We start from the raw sequence: 20,186 nt of genomic DNA on the forward strand, positions 1-20,186 counted from the left end.
GCAGAGGGAGAGCGAGAGAAAATAAACTTAGCACCCCCCCCCCCCCCCCCCCCCCCGAGGTGCAGTTGTCACTGAATTAAAAGAACTGTTTGCATCTCAATGTTCAGCCAGCAGGCAGTGATGCCTCTACACGTGAATGGAATTTGTGCTTTGATGAGGTTAAAACTACGGCCATTATCTCTGTGGCCTTGCTGTGACAATTACTGCTAAACCCCTCATCTGTCCCTTTGTTACCTCTCGTCCTGACTCTTTGGTCACATGCTTTTTATGTTCACATCCACGAGTTTGGGCTCAATGTCAAACTCATCAAGGATGAGGGGCAGGTGAGGCCAAGAGTTGTGTTCAGCTTCTTTATAACACTCTGAATTCCATTTCAAGACTGCAGCATATGGTTACTCAGCGATACGCAGGAGGTTCTGCTATAACGCACGTTTCTTCAACGCAAATTGGCTATGACGCGATTGAAGAATTTAGCTGTTGTTTGAACTTTCCTTAGCTGTATTGGCTACAGTGCGATTCCAGTCCCATTGGTTTAGATGATACGGCTATTACATGATTTTCCTATACAGCAGGATCGTGCACGAATGGAACTATCGTGTTATAACAAACCAGACTGGACCAGAATCTCAACTCACCATGTATTGTTTGAGAAACTCATCTTGCATTCTTAAATTGAACTGAAGCTTAGAGATCAAAAACAAAGTGCCCCAAATAAGGGAGGTGATGACCTAGTGGTCTTATCACTGGATTGTTGACCCAGGTTTAAGTCCTACCTTGGCAGGTGGTAGAATTTGAATTCAATAAAATAATCTAAAATTGAGAGCATGACCATGAATCTAATATTGGTAGAACCCATCTGGCTCACAAATACCCTTTCAGGAAGGAGAGTGCCATCCTTACCTGGTATGTGATACCAGACCCATAGCGATTTGGCTGACTCTTAATTGTAAGTGCAATTAGGGATTGACAATAAATGTTGGCCGAGCCAGTGGCACCCTCATCCCACGAATGGATGTTGAGACAACATTATTTGCATAGCAACCTTGAAAATAAAATCCTCAAAGCCAGTGGACATGAAGTCCATGCCCCATCAGACAGCGTCAACTCAGAACATTCAGAGGCATGGTGCTGGATCTCACTCAATGCTGACAGGTCAGTCGTCAACTTTATCAGGTTTGGACAGTAATGCAGGATGGATTATCAGGCCACGGAGGGGAGGCTGGGAGCTTGCTTGTTAAATAAAAAAACCTTGTGGGGTAGTTGGTAGCGCCCCCTGTCTCCTGGGAAGATTCAAGTCCCACTTTAGGACTTGGTGACCGTGGAGAGTGCAGCCATTCAGCTTGAGGATCAAGACCATCAGAAATAGGAACAGGAGTAAGCCATTCAGCCCCTCCAGCCTGTTCCGCCATTCAATAGAATCATGGCTGATTTGATGTTCCTCGTGCCCACCTAGAGTTCTAATTTTCTTTTTAATTTAAGTTCAATATTCTCAAAAGATGGGAAACTCTACTGGTGTATGCCAATGTGTAGTTAAAGCTGTTCATCATTGGGCCAACAGAACTGAACAATTACTCTCAATACTTTTATGGCTCAATGGTATATTTGGGAAACATAACTAGGCTTTATAGGAAAAAGACTGGTACAAATATTCAGATACATTGTTAACAGAATGTGTCTGTGTTTGTCCAACAGAGAAAGTTGCATTGACAAAACAGGAAGCTGCCTCACCCAAGGATGGAAGTTAGTTACAAAAAGAAATACTTCAACTATAGACTAAACATTTTAGCAGGCAGAAGTGGGTACGGCAGGTGTTGGAGATTAGAGTCAAGATTAGAGTGGTGCTGGAAAAGCACAGCAGGTCAGGCAGCATCTGAGGAGCAGGAAAATCGACATTTCGGGCAAAAGCCCTTCACCAGGAATGCTCAATCTTGACTCGAAACATTTTAGCAAGCAACTCTTTCAAAACTGCCAAATATACTCAGGGTCTCGCATTTACATTTCTTTCAAGTCTCAGAATTAACAAAAATATAGCTTTCATTTTACTTCATTTTTCCTGCCCATCCCCCATCACCCTTGATTCCCCTCCTGGTCAAGAATCAATCTATCTCAGTCTTAGATATAGACGAGGATTCTTGCCTCACACCTCTCTACGACAAGGAGTTACAATGACTGAGAGAAGAAATTCCTCCTTATCTCAGTCTTAAATTGGTGTCCCTTTAAGCTGAGACTCAGCTCTCTGGTCCGAGATTCTCCCCCAAAGGGAACCATCCTCTCAGTATTTACCTTGCCAAGCCCCCTAAAAAAATCAGCCTATGAATCATTTCAATGTGTTTGGTTCTGGATCCTGGGATGCCCCTGTCAACCTATAGGCTCTGACTTCAGTCGAGTGCCATTTCCCAATGGTAAACATTCCAGAAAACCATAAGTATATCGTTGGACTCACATGGCTCTAGATGTGGGAAGTCTTCTTTGGTTTTGGGAAAGGAAGTGGGGTGGTGGTTTTGTCACTGGGCTAATAATCCAGGGCCCTAGTGTTCTGTGAACATGGGTTTGAATTCCATCACCACCCATGGTCAAATCTGAAACCACTAAGAAAATTCTGGAATAAAATGGCAACCACGTAGCCACAGTCAATTATCGTTAAAAACCCATTCAGTTCATTCCTGTCCTTATCTGGTCCAGCTTACAAGTCACTCCAGCTGGACTGGTTGACCACTCCAAGACTGAAAACACCTCTTGGCCTTGCATTCTCCTAGATCACTTCATCTTGAACACTAACTCATGGATGTGAAATGGAAACTAAAAATGCTGGAGAAACTCAGCAGGTCTGGCAGCATCTGAGTTAAGGATTCAAAGCCAGTGACCCTTTGTCAGAACTGGACTTGAAATGTTAACTCTCCTTCCCTCTCCACTGGTGCAGCCAAACCTGCTGAGTTTCTCCAACACTTTGTTTCAGATTTTCAGCATCTGCAATTCTTCGTTTTATCTCATGGATATGAAATGTGGTTGACTCAAAACAGCCTCTGGGCAATTAGTGATGGGCAATAAATGCTGGCCTAGCCAGAGACACTCTTATCCCATGAACAAGTTAAAACAAAACTGTCATAGAATTCCTACAGTGTGGAAACAGGCCATTCAGCCCAAATGCCCCTCCAAGGAGTAACTCACTCAGATCCATTCCCCTACACTTATCCCTGACTAATGCACCTAATGCACACATACCTGAACACTAGGGCAATTCACCTAAATTGCACATCCTTGGATTGTGGGAGGAAACCAGAGCATCCAGACAAAATCAGCACCGACATGGGGAGAATGTGCGAACTTCAGACAATTGCCCGAGGCTGGAATTAAACCCAGGTCCCCGGCACAGTCAGGCAGCAGTGTTAACCGCTGAACCACTGTGACATCTCCCTGAATGTCCAATGTTTTAAAGAAGTTATAGAGTCATAGAGATGTACAGCATGGAAACAGACCCTTCGGTCCAACACATCCATGCTGATCAGATATCCCAACCCAATCTAGTCCCACCTGCCAGCACATATTCCTCCAAACCCTTCCTATTCATATACCCATCCAAATGCCTTTAAATGTTGCAGTTGTACCAGCCTCCACCACTTCCTCTGGCAGCTCATTCTACCCGTACCTTCCTCTGAGTGAAAAATTTGCCCCTTAGGTCTCTTTTATATCTTTCCTCTCTCACCCTAAGCCTATGCCCCTCATTCTGGACTTCCCGACCCCAGGGAAAAGACTTTGCCTAGTTACCCTATCCATACCCCTCATAATTTTGTAAACCTCTACAAGGCCACCCCTCAGCCACCGACACTCCAGGGGAAAACAGCCCCAGCCTGTTCAGCCTCTCCCTATGGCTCAAATCCTCCAACTCATTTGGCCAGGGATTTTCAGAGATGGGAATATGCGTTTGCCATATTCAGCAGGACCCAGCCTTTTACGGCTGGAGAGCAGACCCAGGCACTGGGGGCTGGGTTGGATGTCATGTCATCACTTTTCAGCCACACTGGTGCAGGGGAAAAAAATAAGGTGCTTTTGGTTACTGAAACAAAATCGGAAAAGTGCTAGAGAAACTCAAGATCCAGCAGCAATTTTGGAGAGAGAAACAGAGTCAATGCTGCACATCTGAAATAACTCCACAGATACCGCTATCCCATCATCAAGTTATCCTCTCTTTACATTTGCATAGTACTTGACAGTGGTCCAGCTTCCTGAGAGCCAGCTCTGGGAGTGAACTGTACCTTTGACACTCCTGTTTATATCTGTCAGCCAGGGCTCCCTGATTGGACCAGATTGACAGCTCCAATCAGGGAACTCATATTCTCTGCGATCCACCTGGCTGACCATGTTACAATCACTACGGCGTCCAGTGACCCTTTGTCAGAACAGTGCCCACAGTTCTCTGTTTTGCTTTCAGTCACTTTCTGACAGGATGGAGCTGGAGGACAAACTATCAATGATTCTTTTGACAAACCAATGGCTTCTCCTCCTCCGCTATTAGCATCACCCTCTGAGGCACATTCAGAAAGCTGATCCGAGAATAATTCTAACTAGCTGGCAGCAGCTGAGGAATGGACTGTCGCGAATCAGCAAACCATTTCTAACTCGCATTCAATTTATGTCAATGGGAAAGACAAGTCAATGTTTGTGCAGATGTACACTGCTATGGACCAAGACTTAAAACTGCCCTCAGAGAATCTGTTTTAGGAACAGACAGGGAGGGGGTGGGTTTGCAAGAGTGTCGACTTAGGATTTAGAAGTTATTTTATCCTGTGTGGGACATATTCACCACATTAAAAAACAGAAATCAGCATCATAGCCTGCCTGTTCTTCAGGTAGGCAATGACAATAAAGATTGAGCAGGTCAGGCCTTTACCCAAGGGGAAGTTTAGAAAAATGAGAGGTGATCTTATTAAACATGTAAGACTTATGGGAGGTTGATTGGGATGTTTAGGGGAGGGGGTGGGGGGGTGGAGACTAGAACTTCAGGGCTTGACAATTAGAAGTTTCCCATTTAAAAGTGAGATTAGGATAATCCTTTTCTCTCAGGGGACGACCAGTATCTACCTCAGAGACTATTGCAGGTACATCATGCAACATGTTCAAAAGGAGACTTGGGCAGATTATGGATCAACAAATCAGGGGTGGGTTGGTAGCTGGGAAGATGATAGGGTGGATGCAGGTGGGGGGGGGGGGGTGACAGTGATAGGTCAATGGGGAGGGTAAAGCAGACAAGTGGGAAGGAAGATGGACAGGTAGGGCAGGTCAAGAGGGAACTGCCGAGTTGGAGGGTTGGATCTGGAGGGAGGGTGTTGGGAGGTGGGGGGGGAGGGTGTGATGGGACAGATTTGGAAACAATTTTATTGGAACATTTAACAGAATAATAGATACAATAACTATTATGAATTAACCATTCCAACATACTAACATCCCATAAACACACCCTTTGCAAAATGCAAGCTTAGTAAAATAGATCACCTCACAGGCAATTCTCAAGTCCAGGAAGAAAATCATCAAGAGAAAACTCTGAGAGAGTGTAGCAAGCAGGAGAGATTTACTTGCAGCTGCTAAACTCTGCTGAGACCCAGGAACAACTGCTGAAAACTAAATCTAAGAATCCTGGCTCTGTGGGAGCTTGACCACACCCATTCAGCCTGCTTCTACTATTCCAATTTTGAAAAAAAAACTCAAGGCCTCATATGCTGTTTACTCTTGTCATCTCTGCCTTTAAAATCTCTCTTCAAAAAACAAGGATAAGATACACTTCTTGATGTCATAGTACTGTCACATTTGTACAGTTGCAGCCACACATCTCTTCTTTTAATCGCTACTCCTTCAGATTTTCATAGCATCTGGAAACCCCTCAATGTCTCCAGTGTTGATTTAATGCTGCTCCTGTCATTACTACTGTCAATGTAGCCGCTATTGAGCCTGAGTGCACCCACTCCTCATAACTCTGCTAAGTGCCTGTAAGTAATCAAGTCAAATGCTGTAAATAAGCTCAAGTACAGGGTAACTTGTTGTTCAGGGAATGACGTTTGGGGGATTGTATCACATTCTGTGAGTAGATGTCAATGGACTGCAGTGACTCTGACATAGAGTCATGCAGATGTACAGCATGGAAACAGATCCTTCAGTCCAAACTGTCCATGCCGACCAGATATCCCAACCCAATCTAGTCCCACCTGCCAGCACCCAGCCCATATCCCACCAAACCCTTCCTATTCATATACCTATCCAAATGCCTCTTAAATGTTGTAATTGTACCAGCCTCCACCACTTCCTCTGTCAGCTCATTCCATGCACGTACCACCCTCTGCGTGAAAAAGTTGCCCCTTAGGTCTCTTTTATGTCTTTCCTCTCTCACCCTAAACCTATGCCCTCTAGCTATGGACTCCCCCACCCCAGGGAAAAGACTTTGTTCTATTTATCTTATCCATGCCCCTCATAATTTTGTAAACCTCTATAAGGTCACCCTTCAGCCTTTGACGCTTCAGGAGAAAACAGCCCCAGCCTATTCATCCTCTCCCTATAGCACAGATCCTCCAACCCTGGCAACATCCTTGTAAATCTTTTCTGAACCCTTGTGGTGGCTGTTTTCGACAAAGTTATCTGAATGGTTTTGTGATATGATCTAAGTTTCAAATCTGCATAGTTCCCACTCTTGTTTGCCCTGCCCGAACACATTGCCCCCTTCCTGCCAACCCAGAAGGTCACTCAAACTTTGCCCTTGGTCTCAAGGGTGTTCATTGCTTTTTGACACCAACAACTTGAAGTTGGTTAACACTTTCCATACAAGAAAACACACCAGTGGTTTTCTTGCAGGAGAGATTATGAAGCAAACTACAACTCTGAGTCACCCAAGGTGTGATTTGGAGAGGTAACTGATTGCTCACTGATACGGTCTTTAATTTCTGAGGTGAACATAGCAGAATTAGGCCAATCAGACAGATCTGCCATTCAACAGGATCACCATTGATCTGATTGCACGTTGACTCCCACATTCTTACCAAATGCCCCTCATAAAAACATCGCTTTCGAGAAGGTGGTTGTGAGCTGTGTTCTGGAACTGTTGTAGTCCCTGTGATGTAGGGATGCCCACTGTCTTATAAGAACATAGGAGCAGAATTAGGTCATTCAGCCCATCTAGCAGAAAGTGAGGACTGCAGATGCTGGAGATCAGAGTCGAGAGTGTGTGATGCTGGAAAAGCACAACAGGTCGGGCAGCAATCGAGGAGCAGGAGAATCAACGTTTCGAGCAGGAGATTCGGCCCATCTAGTCTGCTCTGTGATTCAATGAGACCATGGCTAGTCTGATAATCATCAACGCCATCTGCCTTTTCCCCATAACCTTCGATTCCCCTTAAAACTCTGTCAACCTCAACCTTGAATATATTTAATGACTCAATCTTGACCTACCTTTGTGGCAAAGGGTTCAGCAGATTCACTAAGGTCTGGGAGAAGAAATTACTCCTCAGAGATAAAGGCAGCACAGTCACTCAATGAGTGGCTCGGTGGTTAGCACTGCTACCTCACAGCGCCACGGACCTGGGCTCAATCCCAGTCTTGGGCAACTGTCTGAGTGGAGTTTGCACATTCTCCCCGTGTCTGTCTGGGTTTGCTCTGGTTTCCTCGCACGGTCCAAACACCTGCATGTTAGGCGGATTTGCCATGCTATATTGCCCATACTGTACAGAGATGGATAGGCTAGGTGAGTTAACCATGAGAAATGCAGGGTAGGGGGCTGGGACAGCCTTCTGAGGACTTGTGCAGACTCAACAGGCCAAATGGCCCCTTAACGTATGTAGGGATTAGATCAGATTCCCTACGGTGCGGAAACAAGCCCTTCGGCCCAACAAGTCCACACCGATCCTCCGAAGAGTAACCCACACAGACCCATTTCCCTCTGACTAACACTATGGGCAATTTAACATGGCCAATTCACCTAACCTGCACATCTTTGTGACGTGTGGGAGGAAACCCACACAGACACGGGGTGAATGTGCAAACTTCACATTGACAGTTGCCCAAGGTGGGAATTGAACCCGGTTCCCTGGCGCCCCAAATTCTATGACTTTGACATAACCTTCTTCTGAGATTATGCCCTCTAGTTCCACACTCTTCATCATTTTGGAGTTAGTTCATTATAGATTGCAGATTATTAAATACCTAATTTCACACCGGCCCTTCAATACATTCCCAAACTTTGTAACCATGTGCGGATTTTCTCTTTCTTTAGCTCATCACTCAGTCATTTTGGACTGGTTGACAGGCAACTGAATCACACGCTCCCTTTGTCCCTCTGAGAATAGGGAGATCGGTGTGATAGTGGCATATCATCAATATCTTCACACCTTAGTTTTTTTACAGGAGGGATGGGGGGGTTGATGGAGGGGAGGGAGGAAGGAGGTGGGGGTGCTGTGTGCTGTCTTCCCAATTTACAGTTTGTAAAGTCAAGCCCCGCTCTGGTCTGAAATGGTCTCAGACAGGACAGCAAAGCTGCACTGTCACATTATAGTGCTAAAGCCTGGCAGTCCTGTTGTGTGTCAATAAAGATTGCACTCTCAAAATGCATGAGCCATTCCTTCCCCAAGGATACAGAGAAATTATTTAATTATGCTGGGAACTTGCTGGTATCTACCTCATAGGCTAGTCGTGACATCAGCTTCCAACAACAGTCTGCAATCAGATCATACCTGATACTCCACGGGCTACTTTGCACCATCTTAGTGACCATAGCAACGTTATTACTATCCATTACCCTCATACAACAAGCTCCAGTCAAACTGTGCCTTTGATCCCATATGTTGAAGCAGCTCCATTTCTCACACACACACTGCTGATGTCACTCAACCAGTTTGGAGGCCAGTTGTTTGGTAAATCACGAAAGAAGCAGAAATGTGAGGACAAGAGATACGGGCAGAGGAAGAATAAAAGCAACAATGTGGGGTGGCCCAGTGGCTCAGTGGTAAGCACTGCTGCCTCACAGCACAAGGGTCCCAGGTTTGATTCCAGCCTCGGGCAACTGTCTATGTGGAGTTTGCACATTCTCCCCGTGTCTCCGTGGGTTTCCTCTGAGTGCTCCAGCTTTCTCCCACAGTCCAAAGATGTACCAGTTATGTGAATTGGCCAAGCTAAATTGCCCATAGTGTTAGGTGCATTAGTCAGAGGGAAATGGGTCTGGCTGGGTTACTCTTTGGAGGGTCAGTGTGGACTTGTTGGGCTGAAGGGCCTGTTTCCATACTGTAGGGAATGAAGTCTAATCTAAAAACCTTTGTCTTTGTGTGGCCATACTGATCAAAACATCTCTGATTGCTTTCAGAATGAAGAGTTGCACATAAACTCCACTTAGTTTGACTACAGATGACTTTGCCCATGATGTAGATTTAATCCGTATAAAATGTATAACCTGTTGAGTACAAATCAACAACATGTACTTTGATTAAGACAGAGATGAGGAGGAATTTCTCAGAGGGTAGATAATCTGAAAACCTGTTCACCACAGAGAGCTGTAGGAACTGGTTCATTAAATATATTCAAGGCAGCGTTAAACATATTTTTAATCAGGAAGGGAATCAAGGGAAAAAAAGGCAGGCCTGTGGAGTTGAAGGTGATTGGATCAGCCATGATCTTATTGAATGATGATTTAGTCTCGATGGGCTGAATAGTCTATCTCTGTCTGATGGTCTCATTTCACACAATGGAAAGGAAGCACAGACTTTTGGAAATATTGTGTGCAGTTCTGCTCTCCCTCCTATAGGAATGATGTTGTGAAACTTGAAAGGGTTTAGGAAAGAGGTCGCCAGGGTTGGATGGTTTGAGCTACAGGGAGAGGCTGAATTAGCTGGGGCTGTTTTCCCTGGAGCGCTGGTGGCTGAGGGGTGACCATACAGAAGTTTACAAAATCATGAGGGGCATGGATAAGGTAAATCGACAAGATCTTTTCCCTGGGATCAGAGAGCCCAGGAATGTAGGACATAGGTTTAGGATGAGAGGGGAAAGACATAAAAGGGACCTGAGGGGCAATGTTTTCACACAGACAGTGTCGTAAATATGACATGAGATGCTAGAGGGAGTGGTGGAGGCCAGCATAATTACAGCATTTAAAAGGCATCTGAATGGGTATATGAACAGGAAGGGCTTAGAGGGATATGAGCCAAATGTGGGAAAATGGGACTAAATTAACTTAGGATATCTGGTCGGCATGAAGGACTTGGACCAAAGGGTCTGTTTCTGTACTGTAAATCTCTATAACTGTATGGCTTGCATTTTATACCACACCAGGATATTTCAAAGTGTCTCACAGGCAATTAATACCTTTTCAAGTGGGGTCACTGGTGGGGAATCAGAGCAACCATTTTACAGACATAAGCTCCATGAATAAATGCAAGATAATGTGCAGTAGATCTGCAAATAAACATGCAAACAAGGTCCGGAAGTTGGCCATTTGGCCTTCAAGCCTCCTCCACCATTCAAGTAGATCAGGGCTGACCTAATGGCTGGCACTTGGCTCAGTGGTTAGTACTGCTGCCTCACAGTGCCAGGGACCCGGGTTCAATTCTATCCTTGGGCAACTGTCTGTGTGGAGTTTGCACACCCTCCTGGTTTCTACACAGATGTTCTCCTGATGTTCTGGTTTCCTCTTACACAATCCAAAGATGTGCAGGTTAGGTGGATTAGCCATGGGAAAGGCAGGGTTATGGGGGTCGATCTGGGTTGGATGCCCTTCAGAGACATGATGTGGACTTGGTGAGTCAAACCTGCTTCCACACTCTTGGGATCCTATCGTTCGAATTGTGCTCCAAATTCCATATTCCCAACTATCCTCAGTTACCTCAGATTGCGTGTCTAACAAGAACCTATCTACTGCTGCTTTAAAAAATATTTACCCAGCCTGCCTTCTGTGGAACTGTTCCAAAATCATTCAACTGTCAGTGTAAAAACACAACCCTCTCATCTCTGTCCGATACCGATGACCTCCTAGTTTTATCACAGTGTCACCTAAATCTGGGCTGACACAAAGGAGGAAAAATCTCTTCCCCATCCTGATGGCCAAAGCCATTCAGAATCATATATACCTCATTCTCATCACCTCCCCCCTTCCCCCCAACTCTTGTAATCCTCAGTGGAAACAACTCGAGCCTGTCCAATCCTGTGTCAGGAGACTTCTGACTTGTTCCAACTTTCATGCTGATAAACCTCCAATGCTTTTTCTTTTGATTCATTCACGAGAAGAGGGCATCACTGGCAAGGTGGCATTTATTGCCCATCCCTAATTGCCCACAGTGTAGTTAAGAGTCAACCACATTGCTGTGGGTCTGGAGTCACAAATAGGCCGGACTAGGTAAGGTTGGCAGGTTCCTTCACTAAAAATCATTAGTGAACCGGGTGGGTTTTTCCAACAATCAACTCATAGTTATCATTAGACGATTAATTTCCTTCTTTCACTGAATTCAAATGTCCACCCATGGCTGGATTCCAACCCAGGTCCGCAGGACATTATCTGGGTCTCTGGTTTAACAGTCCAGCAATAATACCACTAGGCCATTGCCTCACCCGTAACCTGCCTTAAGCAAGGGGGAGAAAGTGAGGACTGCAGATGCTGGAGGTGAGAGTCGAGGAGTGTGATGCTATAAAAGCCAGGTCAAGCAGCATCCGAGGAGCAGGAAAATCGATGTTTCGAGCATAAGGTCTTCATCAGGAATGACAGCATTATGCTTGAAACGTCGATTCTCCTGCTCATTGGATGCTGCTTGACTGGCTGTGCTTTTCCAGCACCACACTCTTCGATTCTTAAACAAGGAGACCAAAACTGCACATAGTATTTGAGATGCAGTCTCCTCAAGGCCCTGTTTTGACATTGCACACTGAGATTCAAATGTTGCCAGGGACGTTGAAAAGAAAGCTACTTCAGCAATGCTTTGGATCTTCTGGTTCCACTCAGATCAGCAAGTGAGCCCTCTGAAAAGCAGCCGCTGAGGCACTGAAGAAATCCCTTAATGATGCACTCAAATACCTGCCAAATATTTCACTACCTTGGTGTATATTCTTTTGATTTAATTTCCTTTTTCCTCTTGGCTTTCTTAGGTATTTTCTAACTTCGAAAGAGTCTGGTAGACTTCTCTCTGGTCTCATGTTTCCCCTTGTCACGCTTTTTCCTGCAGTCCGAAAGAAATTGAAACATGCCCAAAGTTTTTGCAAGCCCTTTGGAGACTGACTGGGAGCTGGCAAGGGATGGTGAATGGCATTGGGAACAAAGCGTGGTGCATCTTCCACCGAGAGTGGCTATTCCGAGCTGTGGCAATGACAGCGGAGAGGTTGCCCACCCAATGACCCCAGGAAACAGCCAATCGGCAGGCCGGGCCACCAAGCCGTTATCGGTCCCACAATGGCATCTTACAGGAAGTGAGCCTGCCCGCAAGATGAAGAAAGTGTCTCACTGGCTTCATGGTGGTGGAGAAATAGGGGGGGTTGAGGGTTGGCCTTACAATCTAGACACCCACGGCCCACGTCTCGATGGCATGCATCGACAATGGCTGTCTATGGTTCTGCCACAGTTTCTGGAACAGTCACCCCAACAATCGGGCTCTACCCACCTTCCTGGCACATCCTTATTCTCTTCCCAGTCCGATCAGAGCATCTAAAGATAGAAATACCCTTCGGCTTCGCTAGTGACCACTTCACTTACCAAGGTTAGAACTCATAACCTCCCTTACCTTCAATTTTCCCATGTGGCTATATTCTGATCCCTTATTGGTATTTTACTTTCTGTTTGTTTCTCTGTGGTGCACATTTCTTTGCATTCTGTCAAAATCCTTTTTATGAGTTGAGGGTGAACTTCTTCTCCCAGAGGGTCGTGAATCTGTGGAATTCCCTGCCCAGTGAAGCAGTTGAGGCTACCTCATTGAATGTTTTTAAGGCAAAGATGAATAGATTTTTGAATAGTAAGGGAATTGAGAGTGATGGTGAGCAGGTGGGTAAGTGGTGATGAGTCCACAAAAAGATCAGCCATGAATCTATTGAAAGGCGGAGCCTGCACAATGGTTATATGAGATCCCCTACAGTATGGAAAGAAGTCCTTTGGCCCAACAAGTCCACACCAACCCTCCGCAGAGTAACCCACCCAGACCCATTCCCTTACCCTATATTTACCCCTGATGAGTGCACCTAACACGATAGGCAATTTAGTATGGCCAATTCACCTGGCCAGCACATCTTTGGATTGTGGGAGGAAACCAGAACACCCAGAAGAAACCAATGCAGACACAGGGAGAATGTGCAAACTCCACACAGTGAGTCACCCAAGGCAGGAATTGAACCCAGGTCCCTGGAGCTGAGAGGCAGTAGGACTCACCACTCAGCCACCCTACCGCTCACAGGTCAGATGATCTATTCCTGCTCTTATTTCTTACGTTCTCTTATATTTTTGCATCATTGTTTGCCAATATTGCTACTCAAATTATTTTGCCAAGTTCCATTCTCATCCACTTTACTTTCCCAATTTGCGATGCTGGATTTGCGATGGCTTTCTCAACTATTATCATGAAGCAAATTATATTATGATCACTATTGCCGAGGCATTCCCTGTCCTTTAATTCTCTTATCTGTGCTGGTTTTTGCCTCATCATTAAATCCAATAATAATTGGATTTGTTGGATCTTTAATAATTGTTGAACCTTTTGCATACAAGATCAAGAAGAACCCCTGTAACCATTTAGGGAACCTAATTCCTACATCTCAATTAATTCTTCAGGGTAGCTGAAATCCCTCACACTTATCATTCTTTGTTTTTTATATATTTCACTAATGTATGTTTTGCTCTGTCCTTCTCTCCCCACCCCCCACTAAAAGATTACACAAACTACTGTGACTGATCATTTGTTATATTTTTTTTCTCATCAGATGAATTCTATTTTTATCTCACTGGCAGCTTTGTGACATTCTCTACTGCCATTGTGTTATCTCCAGTAAGTTCAGTTACTCATCTCCTCTTTTTCGCTGTCTGTCTTTTTTAAATATTTTATACCCTGCAATGTATAATTCTCAGTTCAGATATTTCTGCAGCTGTGTCCCAGTAATCCCTACCATATCTGGTTCCTCATTCCTCTGGCCATTTATAATTACCTCCAATTTCCCTGTTGTGCACAGACTGTTGAATAGCTCTGCTCATGTTTTACCATTGGTCCCTCGTTTTACTTTTAGCCATTTCCTGCCCATTTATGTCCTTACTAATTGCAGTTTTGTCTCAGACACGTCTCACCAGTCTCCTGTATAAAAAAGGCCTGTTCATTTCTTGTCGATCTCGAAAACAGATGGAAGGAAAAGGACGGCACGCAAAGTTCTTTTGAATTCCTCTAGTATACTATTTTTCGACCACCATTACCAGGAAGAATACAATTCATACCTCATCAATTCTTCCTGTGAAAGAGCAAAGTCTTCTTTTTATTCACCCGTGGGGCATGGTGTCACAAAGCTAGTCCTTTTTTTCCTAAAAGCTGTTCCATGGCTCAAGGTTACTCTGTCCTTGATTCTTTTCAGAGGGGTATTAAACCAGGCCGGGCTCCAATCAGACTGGGTTGGTACAGAGATGAGAAAGGATTTTGAGCGGCCTTTTGTTTATATGTAATCAGGTGAGATCTCAGGCCAAAGTGGTCATGTTTTAGAAGTGAGTTCTAAAAGAAGCTGAACAGTTTAGTTCAGTCCAGAACTGGTTGGGAGTTCAACAGTGAGCTGTGTGGAAACTCTCTCATCTGCCCTTCTAACTTCAACCTATAAGCATCTGACCCTTTTCTGAACTGAGTTTTTAAGGGGGTTTGCTTATTGGAACTGTGGTGTATATTTGGAACAGCATAATTAAGTCTAGTTTGGATAGACTGAGTTCTGTAGGGGTTCTTCATTATTTTCTTCGTGTTTCATTGTGTAATTTTGTGAATAAATTGTTTTGTCTGTTTTAAACCTGGGTAGTCGACCTCACTAACTTACTCAGGGTAATTTTCACTGTACACTTACCGAAACAAATTGCAAAGTTATGGTCTAGGCTGCATGCTCCAGAATGTTTTGAGTAGTCTGGCCTAGTCCATAACAATGGGCATCATTGGCCAGGCCAACACTTATTCCTTAAAACAAAGTGGCGGTGAGCTGCCTTCTTGAATTGCTGCAGTTCAGTTGATGGAGGTAGATCCACGATGCAATCAAGGAGCAAGTTTCAGGATTTTGACCCAACAACATCAATGAAACGGTGATATATTTCCAAGTTAGGATGGCATGTTGCTGGAGGGGAACCTGCAGGTGATGGGGTTCCCATTTATCTACTTCCCCTGTCCTTCTTGATGGAAGTGGTGGTGAATTTGAAGGTGCTGACTACAGAGCCTTGGTAAATTACTACAGTGCACCATGTGGATAGTACACACTGCTATGACTGAGCTTTTCTGGTGGAGGGATTGGGATGTTTGTGGATGGGGCACCAATCAAGCGAGCTGTTTTGTCCTGGATGGTGTCAAGCTTTTTGAGTGTTGTTGGAACTGGGAATGTTCCATCACGCTCCTGATTTGTGTCCTGTAGATGGTAAGTTACTTAGATTAGATTCCTTACAGAGTGGAAACAGGCCCTTCGGCCCAACAAGTCCATACTGACCCTCCGAAGTGCAACCCACCCAGACCCATTCACCTACATTTACCCCTTCACCTAACACTATGGGCAATTTAGCATGGCCAATTCACCTAACCTGCACACTTTTGGACTGTGGAAGGAAACCCACACAGACACGGGGAGAATGTGCAAACTCCACACAGACAGTTGCCTGAGGCAGGAATTGAACCCTGGTCCCTGACACTGTGAGGCAGCAGTACTAACCACTGAGCCCATACTTGCTGAAAGATTTTTTTTAGATTACTTACAGTGTGGAAACAGACCCTTCAGCCCAACAAGTCCACACTGACCCACCGAAGCACAACCCACCCATACCCCTACATGCACCCCTTTTTACCTACACTACGGGCAATTTAGCATGGCCAATTCACCTGACCTGCACATCTTTGGACTGTGGGAGGAAAACGGAGCACCTGGAGGAAACCCACACAGACATGGGGAGAATGTGCAAACTCGACACAGTCAGTCGCCTGAGGTGGGAATTGAACCCAGGTCTCTGGCGCTGTGAGGCAGCAGTGCTAACCACTGTGCCACCATGCCGCCTCTGACCTATTTCTTGTAGCCACAGTACTTAGGTGGGTTGAGTTCATTTCTGGTCAATTTTAGGATATTGATAGTGGGAGAAATCAGTGATCATGATACCATTGAATGTCAAATGATGATGGCTTGATTTTCTCTTGGAATCTGAAAATGGCTATTGTCAGGCACATACGTGACATTGAAGTTACTTGCCAGTTGTCAACCCAAACCCTTGTAGATACTTTCTGAAAATGATAATGCCCTTTGATGGTAGAAACTCTGGGTCCATTGTGATACATTTCACAAATGCTCAAATTTCATAACTATTGCAGAAATCGATTATCACAGAAAGGAAAGGAACGTTTCTCCCTTCCTGGTGAAGGGCTTATGCCCGAAATGTCGACTCTCCTGTTCCTTGGATGCTGCCTGACCTGCTGTGCTTTTCCAGCACCGCACATTTCAACTCTGACTCTCCAGCATCTGCAGTCCTCGCTTTCTCCTCCCAATGCAAGAATACCAAATTTCGAACAGTCACACCAAAAGAAAAGTGCTGACTGGCTGTCAGGTCGACTTGAATTGGCCAAGATGTTAACCTTAGGGAATGCAACAGAGAAACTCAAAGGCTCCCTGTGCACTCGAATCACTCATGGAAGATTCAAAGCTTGAACTTATTCCTTTTGTTTGCAGAACATCTCTTCTCAGGAGTATATTGTGATCGACTGAAATTTGATACTCTTGCTTTTGCCCTGACGAATGGAAGTTGAAAAGCTTTAGTAACTCGTCCCTCTTTTCAGCGGGAGTCTTTAGAACCTCTGTGAGGCAACTGTGACGTAACCATTTGGTTGTGAAGAGGGTTCGCAGGGTTTGAATACAGTCACCAATCCAATTTACCAGACAGCTTGAAATACAAGCATAACCTTGAGACAACTGAGCACAGACTCTGGATTGGAGCACCCCATTCAAAACAGAGGGGCTGCTGCCCTCTTGAAACTCTGGTCTTTTGTACACCCTGCTGCTTCCTCAGGCAGGATGGAAAGATCCCACGGTCGCTAATTTCACAGGAGATGGGGGCCGACGCAATTTATTCGTCAGTTAAATCAGATTACTCGGTCATTACGATGCTGCCTACTGTAGGAAGATGGCTCCTGCAAACTGGAGGTTAGATTTCCCAGACCGACAACAGAGATTCAGTACATCCTGTGCTTGTGACAGGTTACAGATAAAGGCAAGTTCTTTGTTTTCATTTTTTAAAATATGGCGGTCTGTAGGATCTGCATCACTCGCTTGGAAATGCCTTAGCCCGCCGTCTGGAAGCTGGCTTAGCAGGGATGTACTCTATCAATCAACGCACAGCTAGCCTCTTGGTCGATGTAACTCTTACCTAAATTAACAATGCCTTGAGGGTAACTCCATCACACAATCTGGCTGCAGTGACATTACTGCAGATGAGCTGCACTGTACCATATTGGTAATATTCCCCACTGATGAACATGAAATACAGTCTCTCTCCACAAGTGTTGCAATTCATCAAAATCTGAATGACACTGCTGACTAGACAAGGCATTTTGCAGCCATCTATTGGCTATGGCATCATAGAAACTTACAGCACAGAAGGAGGCTATTTGGCCCACAATCTTGTCCCAAACCCACACAAACGAAATCTCTTTGAACACACACTTTATGGCCATTTGGAAGCTCCTGCTGCTGGTTAAATAATATGGCGATGGGGAAGCGGTGGGCACTGCCTTCCTTTGTCTTTTTGCAAATCTTCACCTTAACCTGCCCTTAGACTGTCAATAATTCTAACTTCATTATCATCTACGTGGGATGAAAGAACCCAGTTTGAGTCTCGCCAAGACTTGACTGCTTGGCCTCTGTTTGGTCCCTGAGCTGCAAGACCCCGCCCTCCACTCTTAATTGGACAGTCAACCTACCTTCATGCCAAGTCTGACTGCTGCCCAGTCAAACATCACAGGTTCAAGACCCAGAAATGCCTTGCTTCTCATCTCCTGCAAACTCCCTCAACAACAAAAAAATCAACTCACACTGTTTGAGCCCTTTGTGCTTTATGTGGGAAAAGAATATTTAAAATTCATTTCATTTCGAAGGATTTCTCTCGTGAGGCAAAATAAAATTTTGTTTCAGAGAAGAGAGACAGATAAACACTTGTCCAGATTTCCTCTCTTTGTCAGGTGCCAGAAGCAAAAACAGAAATGAAGTAACCACTATATACTCAATCAAAAGCATATTCTATTGTGAAATGTTAATCAGCCTAGAGGCATTCAGCACCTTACTGACCAAAGCAGCTTAGTAATTATGGCTATTTGTAATGCAAATCTTACTAAACATTGTGAATTTTGGATGCCAGCATCATTCTGAATTATTCATTCGATTTAATGCCATTCCTTGCATAGAGGTAAAACTTGGCTCCTGTGTGAAGTGTACATGAGCTGGCCATGCATTCACACCCAGTGAATGCAGCATTGCTGCACATTTCCTATGGTGTCTTGACAATATTGTCACTGAGAGCCCTGCTTGGTGCCAAAGGAAGAGGTCAGTTACAATGTTAGGATTGCAGGGCAGTGACAACTGAGTCTGGTCTATCAACGTCACAGTGTCACTGAGCTATATACAGTAAAACAAATACCTGGCGCTTGGACTAGGAGGTCTTCCGGAAATCCTGGATATACTTTCTGATTTTAGGCCACTGTCAAAAATTCTTCTGTTCCGTGCTGCCTTCAGGCAGTGCATGCCATATTATGGGTCACTATAATGCACGTTTCGTCAATGCAAACTCACTGCAATGCGATTGGCGAACTGGGGACACTCTTTCTAAGGCGTGAACTTTTAAAATGTGTGTTGGCTGTCACGCAATTACATCGCCAAAATTTGAAGCGCTGTTTCTAAAGTGGAGGTTGCACAAGAATGCACCCATTGCCTTGGAGAGGAACTGACTGCACAACAAACTTAGCCAACTATATAAAGTGTAACCCTAACCCTAACCTTAACTCGAACCTTAATCCGAATCCTAACTCAATCCTAAACCCAAACCCTAATCTTAATTCTAACCTTAGCTCTAACCCTAACTCTAACCTTAATCCTAATTCTACCCCTAATCCTAATCCTAACTCTAACCTGAATCCTAATCCTAACTCTAACCTTAACCCCAACCCTAATCCTATTTCTAACCTTAACTCTAACCCTAACTCTATCCTTCACCTTAACCCTAATCCTAAACCCTCACCCTAACGCTAATTTTAACCCTAACCCTAACTAATCCAATTAGATTGTTTTCTCTCAGACGTAAGTGGTTGCTAGGGTGAGAGTGAAATTGACATTCGGACCTTCCTAATAGCCAGGGAGTTCAGACCTTGTGGTCACAATGTAAACATGGAGAGTTAGACTGAGCTGAGGAGAATTTATTCATCCAGACAGTGCTGAGCCCATGGAATTCACTGCCACAGGAAACAATTGAGGCTGAAACATTAAATATTTTCAAGAATGAGTTAGAGATAGTTTTTAGAGGCTAAAGGCATGAAAGAGAGAGAATGGAACAGGCTACTGAGTCAGAAGATCAGCTATGATCATACTGAATGGGGGGAGATCAGCTATGACTTTACAATGGGGGGGGAGGTCAGCCATGATCACACTGAATGGGGAGAGGGGTGGAGATCAGCGATGATCATATAGAATGGGGACAGATCAGCTATGATCATTCAGAATGGAGGGAAGATCAGCAATGATCATACTGAATGGGGGGAAGATCAGCTATGATCATATTGAATGGGGGAGATCAATATGATCATACTGAACTGGGGGAAGATCAGCTATGGTCATATTGAATGGGGGGGGGGGGGGAAATCAGCTATGATCATATTGAATGGGAGAGATCAGCTATGACCTTACAATGGGGGGGGGAGGTCAGCCATGATCACACTGAATGGGGAGAGGGGTGGAGATCAGCGATGATCATATAGAATAGGGACAGATCAGCGATGATCATTCTG

General features: G+C 44.7%; 1 protein-coding gene across 31 annotated transcripts in view; it reads right to left on the reverse strand.

The window, feature by feature from the left end:
* Window positions 1-20,186, reverse strand: part of nrxn3a (neurexin 3a) — a 2,037,428-nt gene that overhangs the window by 322,490 nt on the left and 1,694,752 nt on the right. The gene's annotated exons all lie outside the window — the stretch shown is intronic.

Source organism: Chiloscyllium punctatum, chromosome 4 (genome assembly GCF_047496795.1).
Source record: "Chiloscyllium punctatum isolate Juve2018m chromosome 4, sChiPun1.3, whole genome shotgun sequence".
Taxonomy (NCBI): domain Eukaryota; kingdom Metazoa; phylum Chordata; class Chondrichthyes; order Orectolobiformes; family Hemiscylliidae; genus Chiloscyllium; species Chiloscyllium punctatum.